The sequence below is a fragment of the Ostrea edulis genome, chromosome 2, assembly GCF_947568905.1.
Source record: "Ostrea edulis chromosome 2, xbOstEdul1.1, whole genome shotgun sequence".
NCBI classification, from domain to species: Eukaryota; Metazoa; Mollusca; class Bivalvia; order Ostreida; family Ostreidae; genus Ostrea; species Ostrea edulis.
This window is the reverse complement of record NC_079165.1, coordinates 102,355,722-102,366,443: the sequence shown is the minus strand read 5'-3', so window position 1 is coordinate 102,366,443 and position 10,722 is coordinate 102,355,722. Positions and strand designations below refer to the sequence as shown.

The 10,722-nt window shown below is 36.3% G+C and overlaps 1 protein-coding gene across 3 annotated transcripts in view; it reads right to left on the bottom strand.

Annotated features, from left to right (window-relative positions):
- Positions 1-5,849: 5,849 nt before the first annotated feature.
- Positions 5,850-10,722, bottom strand: part of LOC125680948 (uncharacterized) — a 27,235-nt gene continuing 22,362 nt past the window's right edge. The window contains exons 6-8 of one of the 3 annotated variants that reach the window (XR_007372106.2): positions 10,405-10,469; positions 9,042-9,182; positions 5,850-6,586 (exon numbers count right to left, since the gene is read on the bottom strand). The gene's annotated coding sequence lies outside the window, so the exon portion shown is untranslated. The remainder of the gene's footprint in view (positions 6,587-9,041; positions 9,183-10,404; positions 10,470-10,722) is intronic. The other 2 variants (XR_007372108.2, XR_007372107.2) reach the window with 2 other exon arrangements.

Genomic DNA, 10,722 nt, shown 5'->3' with positions numbered 1-10,722 from the left:
AGGAAATAGCTAGAGCAAATGTTAAAAAATCGAGACTTAGGAATTTGTAGTTTGAAAATGATAGGTTTTCCGACATGTCAGTAGCCTCTGGAAGAGTTAGGAATAGGGAAATTGATATAGGTCATAGGTTAGATAGGAGGTTTGACGTTGAAACAAGTCCATTGTCAACTAATACACGTAAAGAAATAAAATCCCCTATATTTGACGGTAGTTGTGAGATCTCAGAATTTTTCATTCAATTTGACGAAGTAGCAAAGTGGAATAAGTGGACTATGAAGGAATGTGCCAGTCAACTGATTATGAGTCTCAAAGGTTCTGCGAGACAGGTCTTGAGCGAGATTAGTTTTACAATTACAGATGATTACTATGCTTTGAAAGAAACTTTGAAAATCCGTTTCAATCCTCGAGAACGAGAAAGTGCATTTAAGGTTGAGTTTAAAACAAAGCGTAGACAAACTGGGGAATCCGTTTCAGACTATGGTCACTCAGAGGAGACTAGCAATAAAAGCTTACCCAAACAGTGTGTTTAGCTAATTAGAAACACATGTTATTGACCAGTTCATTTATGGTTTAGGTGATGTAGACCTTCGTAAGCATGTTCAATTCAATTGATAAAGCGATAGCTCTTGCTGTAGAATGAGTTTTGTGGGCAAATGTGATGAAGTGAGAGAGCCAAACGTAAACCGCGTTAGGTTTGACGAAGATTCGTATCATTCTCGTGACTTTGTAGATAACGTTGATATTGCAAAAATCGTGCGTGACGAAGTATAACGTACCGTAGGTACCATGGATGTTGGAGCTAACCAAAATGAATTTAAACCACGTGCTAATGAGGTTCAATCACACACAAATAGTGATCGGCGTTCTCAAATCATATGTCACTATTGCAAGACAGTTGGTCATATTGCACTTAAATGTCCTCTAAAGCAAACACAAAGTATCGCGCAAACTTCACCTGAAACTTCAAGTCTGGAAAACTCACAGGGGCTGTCTCAGGGGCCGGGGAGGCAGTCTTAGACCGTTCGACCATTACTCAACACAGTCGGCCCTCCGGATTTGAAATAAATAACACTATCGGTGATGACATTACAGCTAATTTTAACAAAGATCAGTGTTTGTTTGCCATTTGTCAGATAGGTGTAAAACATGTCTCAATGCTTATTGATACAGGTTCCTCAAAGACGTTATTGGCCAAGGAAGTTTTAGACTCTTTGGGAATGGCCAATGTTAAATATGAACCCTCAGATACAACACTTTTGGAAGCCAATGGTGAAAAGATTAATGTTCATGGTAAAGTGACTTTACTAATTTCAGTAGGGCGGAATAAGATAACGCAATATTTTGTAGTTGCCGACATTGTGGCATTTCAGGGGATACTTGGTATGGATTTTGTCCAAAATCAGGGGAAAGTATATATATGTAGATAAGAAAACCCTTAAACTAGGTAAAGTGTGGTTAAAATCAAACTTAGACACGGGTATTTGCCGAGTTAAGTTCTCCGAGAGTGTCAACATACCCCCTTATTCAGAGTTGTCTGGATAGATCATGTTTTCTTGAGATGGGCATAGTAGAACCCGCAAAGTTTTTAAAGAGGAGAAAACTTTTGCTGGCTAGAACTCTTAAACCCGCGAAACCAAATAAATTTATCCCTAGTAAACTTGGGTGATAAGCCTGTTAAGTTGGATCCAGAGACCGTGATAGGGATGTTATATCCCATAGACAGCGTTTGTTCCTTGACCCCTGAATGTGAGTCTGAGACAGACATCGATGAAATTCCGGAACATCTTCAGTCTTTGTTAGAAAATGCTTCATAGAATTTAGATAAGCATCAAAGGTCTGAATTAAGGAAATTGTTAGGGAAATTTAAAGACATTTTTAAGGAACCCCGCGTATTGACGACACATTAGATACCCTTACAAATATTCAGTGGTTTAGTACTCTTGACCTAGCCAGTGGGTATTGGCAAATTAAAATGCATCCTAAAGATAAGCCTAAAACTGCCTTTGCCACCCATAAGGGGTTGTTTCAATTTAATGTGTTGCCTTTCGGTTTGTCAAATGGTCCTGCGTCTTTTCAGCAACTAATGGGAAAAGTGTTAGGACATCTTAATTGGCATAAGTGTCTGTGCTATTTGGATGACGTCATTGTTTTTGGTCATGTAGAATTTTGAAACAGCTTTATCAAACCTTGAAAGTGTTTTCAGTTGTTTAAGAGAAGCAAACTTAAAACTTAAACCATCCAAGTGTATGTTATTTCAAGAAGAAGTCCAGTTTCTGGGACATGTAGTTTCCAAAGAGGGTGTTAAATGTGACCCTTCTAAAATAGAAGCAGTTAACAATTGGCCCCGACCTGAAAATAAATCCGAAGTGAAGAGTTTCTTAGGATTGATAGGGTACTACAGGCGTTTTGTTCCTGATTTTTCACTCAAGGCTTATCCCCTTAATTTTCTGACTCGCGCTAAGTCAAAGTTTAAGTGGGATGAAAGATGCGAGGACTCTTTTAACATTTTGAAAGATTGCTTAATTAGTGCACCCATTTTAGCTTTCCCAAACGAAAGAGATATTTTTGTGTTAGACACAGATGCAAGTGGGGAAAGTATAGGGGCTGTACTAAGTCAGATTCAGAATGGGGAAGAAAAGAGTAATTGCTTACGCAAGCAAGACACTTAACAAATCCCAACAGAATGATTGTACCACAAAAAGGAAACTTTTAGCTGTGGTTTCCTTTGTTCGGTTGTTTCGTCATTATCTAACAGGCAGAAAGTTTCTGTTAAGAACAGACCATGCCCCTCTAATCTGGCTGAAAAACTTTAAAGATCCCGAGGGAATGTATGCTAGGTGGATCACTATCCTGGAGAATTTTGACTTTGATTCCCATTATACAGGGCAGGTTCGAAACATAGAAATGCAGATGGGTTAAGTAGAATCCAAGATAGAAAATGTAAAAACCCCGATTGCATTGAGTGTATACCAAAACAGTTCTCTGACCAAATCGTTACTGAAAAGGAAATAAACACACATAATCTAAATAGTGAAAATCCTCGGGTGTTTGATGGCCATGTAAATACTGTAGCCACAGTGTTAGACACGTCAGAAATTCAGGATAGGGAAATACCAAATTGGCTAGATGTTTGGACTAATGAGGAAATTTTTGATATGCAGATAAGAGACCCAGGGATTAAGCAGATTTTACTGTGGAAATTAGATGGGAAAACATTACCCCCAGGGAATGAAATTAATTCACTCTGTGAGGAAGCTAAGTCCCTTTCTACAGTGTGGAAAATGCTTCATGTTTCAGATAAATTGCTCTATTTGAAGGGAGATAACTCTCTAGGAGTCCAAATTTCAAGACTAGTAGCACCCATTGAAATTAGAAATGTCATCTTTAAAAATTTACACAGTAGTAGAACTGGAGGTCGTTTAGGCAGATATAGAATAATTGATGCTATTAGACGGCGATTTTACTGACCTAAACAGAACCAAGATATCAAGCTTTGGTGTGAACAGTGTGACCTTTGTGCTCGGGGAATACCTGGTCCTGGTTTGGGAAAATCCCCTCTTAAGCAATTTCGAGCTAGTGCTCCTATGCAAGTCGTAGCAGTAGACATTGTGGGTCCATTGCCAATAACTAATAAAGACAACGAGTACATTATTGTTGTTGGAGACTTCTATACCAAATGGAAAGAAGCTTTTGCAATGACTGTAGCAGAAAAAATTAGTCACTGAAATATTTTGTAAATTGGGGTGCCCAGAACAAATTCATACTGACCAGGGGAGGGAATTTGAGTCGGAACTGTTTAGTTGTATATGCGACCTTTTAGATATTCAGAAAACTCGTACAACCCCATATAGGCCCCAGTCAGATGGGTTAGTAGAACGATTCAACCGTATCCTAATTCAGATGCTTGCAATTTGTGCAGAAGATAATTTCTATAACTGGGATGAACATTTACCTTACCTGGTTTACAGACTAACAGAGCACAACAGTACTAAGTGTACGCCCAATCTCTTAATGCTCGGTAGGGAAATAAATTGCCCTCTTGATTTAATGGTAGGGTTACCCCCAGACCAAAGACAGATTAGATGTTCTGCCCAGTATGCATAGTGGATGCAGTCAGTTTTCAGTAAATCTTTTGATTTGGTCCATAGTCATTTGGGAAAAGCAGCAAAATGACAGAAAGAGAGATATGATAAAAATCTTAAACCCAGATATTTTGAAATTGGTAGTTGGGTATGGAGATGGTATCCTCCAAAGGCTGGTATGAAATTGGGGTTAGGATGAAAATGGGCCCCATTTTTGGAAGTCGGTGTTATTTCAGAGATGACCTGTTCTATTAAAAAAATCCCCACAGTCCCCAGTAATCAACGTACATACAGAAAATTCGTCGTTGAAAAAACAGTAACGAAAGTTCTTACGTTACTATCATCATTCATTTCCGTTACTATCATCCTCGCTGTTTTTTCAACGACAAATTTTCTGTTCATATGAACCGTATAAAAGATAAAATAACACCTGATCGTAATTGTTGCTAGTGTATGATATTTCTTACCTACATATCATTCGCAAATAAACAATACAAATAGATATAATAAGTAAACGTGTTCTTTCCGGAATTTCCTTCCGCCATCTTGGGATGATAGTAACGATCGTTACCATCATCAGTTTAATACCAGTGGCTTATGGCCTTTGAGCAGTGAGGGTTCTTTAGCGTGCCACACTTACTGTGACACGGGACATCCGTTTTTAAGGTCATCTTCGAGGACCCATGACATTCACACCTGATGCCGAGCGTTTGGCGATGGAACTGTCACTTCCTGTTTTACCGACTTAGGTCTGTCACGGCCGGCATTCCAACCCCGGCTTTCTGCATGTGGGGCGAACGCTCTAACCTCTAGACCACCTTGGCGATTTTATATATATATTTACTATACCTCAGAATAGTTTTGCTATATAAATGTTGGGTGAATAAATTTGCTTATTCTTCTGGATAACGATAGCCGTGAAATAGTTAATGAACTATTTGTCCTATAGGGAAATAGTATCGAATTTCCTGGAATTTACCGGATGCTATATTTTCCCGCGTTCTTTTCTGTGACGTCAAAGTCCGATAACTCTAATTAATTTACGGTTAATGGTATGTCTGACACAAATAAAGTTTACTTTAGTATAATAAAACACCCATTTTCTGACTATGAGGACAATAGCAAATTTATTGTCCCCCTCGACAGCAACTATTTCCCTCGGCTGCGCCTCGGGTTTGTTGTCCCCCAAGACAGCAACTACTTCCCGAGGCGCAGCCGAGGGAAATAGTTGCTGTCGAGCGGGACAGTAAACTTACTTACTATTGTCTTCATAGTCAGTAAATAGGTATATTATATATATAACGTTGTCTATGTTTCTATGGATAAAACGCCGTCTAAATGTTGAGTTGCAGAAGACATTTACTTCCCATGTACAAGTTTTGAATAAGTCCTGTTTAAAAAGTATAGATAACAGGTCAGTTAATAAAAGAGCACTATTTCTGCCCACTGTCGTCGATGGCCTATGTTCCTCACGGAACGACAGGACTAAATGACAAAAAAATGATTTGTTCCCATGGGATTTCCAACAAACTAAAAACCAAAAATTCAATCTTGTCAATGAAAAATCCCAGTACTGAGTATCTGTTTGATATCAGCATAAGAGTATTTGTGCATAGAATGAGAATGGTGCTTAATAAAGTTTTTTCGGATATAAATATTTTCGAGTTACATTCTCATTGAAAAAGCAGGTGCCTATTTAATTTCTCTTGAGTAATGGTGGTATGAAGTGTTGAGCGTCGCTTTGACGCTGTTGACGTAGAAATGAACAAAAGTTCTACAAAATTGTATTGAAAATGGATATACATTACGACATCTTATGCACAACATCGATATATGTGTCTCTCATGCCAGAAGTGTTGACTCCTTTACCTCATTTGAACATGATTGATCACTTTTCTCTATATTCATAGTATCTTGATACTCCTCTAAGTGGTCAGATTTATCTGAGCTACCCCCGTCCTGGTCACTATTTGCAGGATCGGACGCATGTATCATAGGCTCTATAACCTCTATATAAGAGTGAGTCGGTCTTCCTGATTCTGGTTCTATATATTCTCCATTATTTCCTGATAAGGAACTATTTTCATTGTCGATTTCGTGATAATGGGAATAGACTGATTTTCCTTCCTTGTCTACTTTGGCCCCTCTATATTGATACTTTGAACCCGGATGTTGTGCTGATTCTTCAATTATGGTATTGTAACGGTTGCCTAACACATCGCCATGATTAGCCATAGTACCATCAATGTCAATTTCCTGGTATTCATCCTCTTCGTTTCCGTCCGTAAAATGTTTCGATTCAATTTCATTTTTCCGGTAATTTCTTTGCATGTGCATGACCCATAATTTCCTTAATACTGCGAGAAGTATTAAAAGCAGGAGAAATATGATACTCCCTGCTACTAGTAGTGAATCAGGCAAGTGAACATTCTCAACCGATTTTGACGGCAATGACGTTGACAGAATTGAGGAAATACTAGTTTCTTCTATTTCAATATGTGTTTCTGAAAATATATAAAGTTTTTTAACACGATTTTGTAATAAATCAGTAATATGGCCGCATCAAATGATCAATGTGTACCACATGGGTATGAAAATAAGTAGCCATACATTGTTTCGTCTCTCTCAAATTGTATTTACTCCCTCCAGGCTGTTCTTATTGAATTTCTATCGCCATCGCTTGTCTTTATTGGTCAATATCAAATATATATATATATATGTATATATACCCAGTGATAGGTTGTATTGGCAAACTAGATTGTTATAACGACCATAGAATTTGCGAAATGCTGACTTTAAACGAAACCCCTGCACCAACAACTTGTTTGTGAGTATCTTGACTTAATTTAAAAACTGATCATATATAGAACAAGAGGTCCATGGGCCACATCGCTCACCAGAGTCACTTTAACACATGGAAAATGAATTTCCCATTGTTATTCCATTAACTTTTCAGGAGCCATGTCAGATTTTAAGAAACTTGATTCTGCACTATGTTGGGGAGGTTCAGGTACATTGAAATACTTCTGGCTCAGAGGTTCTTAAGAAAAAAGGTGTTCATAATACAGTTAAAACCAATGTAAAAATAGTTTCTTTGATAATTTCTGCATCTGAGCTCCAGGTGTCATGACTGTTACAAACAAACTTGAATTTGAACTATGTCATAAAGCTTCAAACTTGAATTTGAACTATGTCAGGAAACTTCGATGTAAATTTGAACTCTTCTGGCTCAATGGTTCTTGAGAAGAAGATTTTTCCTATATAAATACATATAAAATGTGGTTTCCCCTAGTGTGGCCCCACCCGACTCCCAGGGGCCATGATATGAACAAACTTGAATCTGCATTATGTCAGGAAGCTTCCATGTAAAGTTGAACTCTTCTGGCTCAATGGTTCTTGAGAAGAAGATTTTAAAAGATTTTTCCTATATAAATACATATAAAATATGGTTTCCCCTATTGTGGCGCCATCCGACCGCTGGGGACCATGATATGTACAAACTTGAATCTCCATTATGTCAGCAAATTTCCACGTAAATTTCAACTATACTGGTACAATGGTTCATGAGAAGAAGATTTTTAAATGACCCCACCCTATTTTTACACTTTTGTGATTATCTCCCCTTTGAAGAGAACCTGGCCCTTAATTTGAACAATTTTGAATTCCTTTCAACTAAGGATGATTTGCATTAAGTTTGAATGAAATTGGCTTACTGGTTCTGGAGAAGAAGATTTTTAGTGTATTTTTACTGATTTGCTATTATCTCCCCTTGGATAAGGGGGTTGGCCCTCATTTGAACAATTTTGAATCCCCTTCACCCAAGGATGATTTGTGCCAACATTGGTTAAAATTGGTCCAGTGGTTTTGGAGAAGAAGTTGAAAATGTAAATGTTTAACAGACAGACGGACAGACAGACAGACAAAAAGCGATCAGAAAAGCTCACTTGAGCTTTCAGCTCAGGTGAGCTAACAAGCTCTTGTGTATCGAATCAGTTGAGAGATATAAACACCATATGCAGGTGATAGTGGAATATTGCTATGTACACAAATATGGGAAGTTGACAATAGAGAAGCTGAAATCATCCCGTTTATCATAAAGTTGAGTTGTTAGTTTGCCGTTAATATCTATTTTTCATAAAATATGTAAGTATGAAGCAGAAGTAGACGATTGTGTGGTGTTTTTTATTTCGAGTTCACAGGGATATATCGAATTGACATATGAAAATTATTATTGTTAATAGATAAAAGTCATCGATACTGTATAAGAAATTAAAAGGCGACAGCTAGAGATTTTTTTCTTTTCACGTAGAAGTTTTTTTGAATAAATTCTGCTTCATAAGAATATAACAATCAACTAATTACAGGCTTTGAATAACATAATATCATAGTTATATTATATTGCTTACTTGTAATAAAACGATAATGACATTTTGATATCGGTCAATACATGGGGGTTTTTTTATCAATCATTAAATTTGGGACTGGTTCAAAGCACTTTTGATAATACATAGTATACATAATTTCTTCAAAGTGTTTTGATAACATACATTCTAAATATATTTTCTTTTTTATTTTATTTCGCGTTTTCAAATTTCAAGATGTTATTTACTATTGGAAAGTCAATACCAGGTCATATCAACTTCCATAGTCATGTGAACAACTTTACGTTTATCTGATTTAGAATGAATAACCAAAGTAAACAAATCATAAAACGTACCCAAAAATAAAAATCGTAGAGCGTTGAGTTCGTCCAAAACAAAGAAGTTCGATAAAAAAAAGTTTCAATATGCTTCATTTCTTTTTTATAAATGGTGTTTCAATGCGATAATAAAGAAATAAAATAATAGATTTCTTTAAAACGTTCTAATGTCGCTAATGATTCAGCCTTATACTTCAAATATTTTGGACATCTGAAATATCGCCGGAAGTGTAACAGCGCAAGTGTGAAGATTTAATCACCAGTTGTGGTATTTGGACATCCGTAATCTGGTCGGCAATCTTCGACTGAACAAGTCTCACATTTTCCTCCACAAAGTTTCCCAAAAAATCCCTCAGTGCAGTTCTTAGAACAGTTTGGACCAAATGATCCAAGGCGGCAAGCTATTAAATGAAAATTAAAGTATCTTTGAATTCTAGAAAATAGAAAAAAGGCTTTATTTGACTTGTGTTGATATTTGCTAGAGTTAGTGTCAGCTAATTTAGAAAATCAAATGCTGTCATCGTTTTTTTTTCCGGGTGATGTTTTGTTGTTGTATAAGGTAACTAATATTAGTTTCTTGTTATTGGTATTATGGTATCACCTGCATATAGCCTTTATGTCTCTTAAATGCTTCGATACGCAAGAGCTTGTTCTGTGTATGATCAGTTTTCAAATCGAAGCAGGCTACTAACAAACCAGTTGATTTAACACGGGTTACAACGGTCTCGTTTAAAATTTGCAGTTTACAAATTCTATGGTCGTTATAACAATCTAGTTTGCCAATACAACCTGTCATTGGGCCATATGCTGCCTGACGTGTTTCATAATTGTTAGGCCGTTTTTTACACATCAATTTTGACTACGGATCACGTTTACCTGATCAAGATACAGGGCTCACGACGAGTGTGACCGATCGACAGGGGATGTTTAATCCTACTAAGCACCTGATCCCACTTCTAGTATGTCCAGGGGTATTTGTTTGCCGAACTCTTAATTTCGTATTCATTGTAGGAGATACGAGATTGATCACTGTTCGTTATCTCCACCTTTTCATTGTTATTGGTATTGTAATTGTTTTTGGTATTGTTATAATTGCTATTGGTATTTTTGTAATTGTTTTGGTATTGTTGTGATTGTTATTGGTATCATTGTTATAATTCTAATTGGCATTATTGCTATAATTGTTATTGTTATAATTGTTATTGGTACTAAATGCAATTGTTATTGTTGTAATTGTTATTGGTACTGTTGTAAATGTTATTGTTGTAAATGTTATTGGTACTGTTGTAATTGTTATTGTTGTTGTTGTAATTGGTATTTTTGTTGTAATTGTGATTGGTATTATTGTTGTTGTAAATGTTATTGGTACTGTTGTAAATGTTATTGGTATTGTTGTAAATGTTATTGGTATTGTTGTAATTGTTATTGGTATTTTTGTTGTAATTGTGATTGGTACTGTTGTTGTAAATGTTAATGGTACAGTTGTAAATGTTATTGGTATTGTTGTAAATGTTATTGGTATTGTTGTAAATGTTATTGGTATTGTTGTAATTGTTACTGGTGTTGTTGTGATTGTTAGTAGTATTGATGGAGTTTTTTTGTACATTCTTAAAATCAACTTACGTAAGCATCTTCTGTTATGTAGGAAATGATTAACACAGCAATCGAGCCCTTCAGTGTATGTTACGCTAAACAAAGAACAAGCAATACATGATAGGTTTTATGATAATGCGTCACCAAATCAGAATAGTTGTCATTCTTCAAAACCGAAGGTGAGAAGGAAACTGTGACAAGAGAGATGTTTGATTTTCTTAAGTAAGTGATATGGCACGCCATCTTTATATTGAGTCCTCCATAAAGATAACTTATATAATGAGGTATTGTCTATTTGTGATAATATATCTAATTTATTTTAAAAGATATGGCATATAATTCACAGTT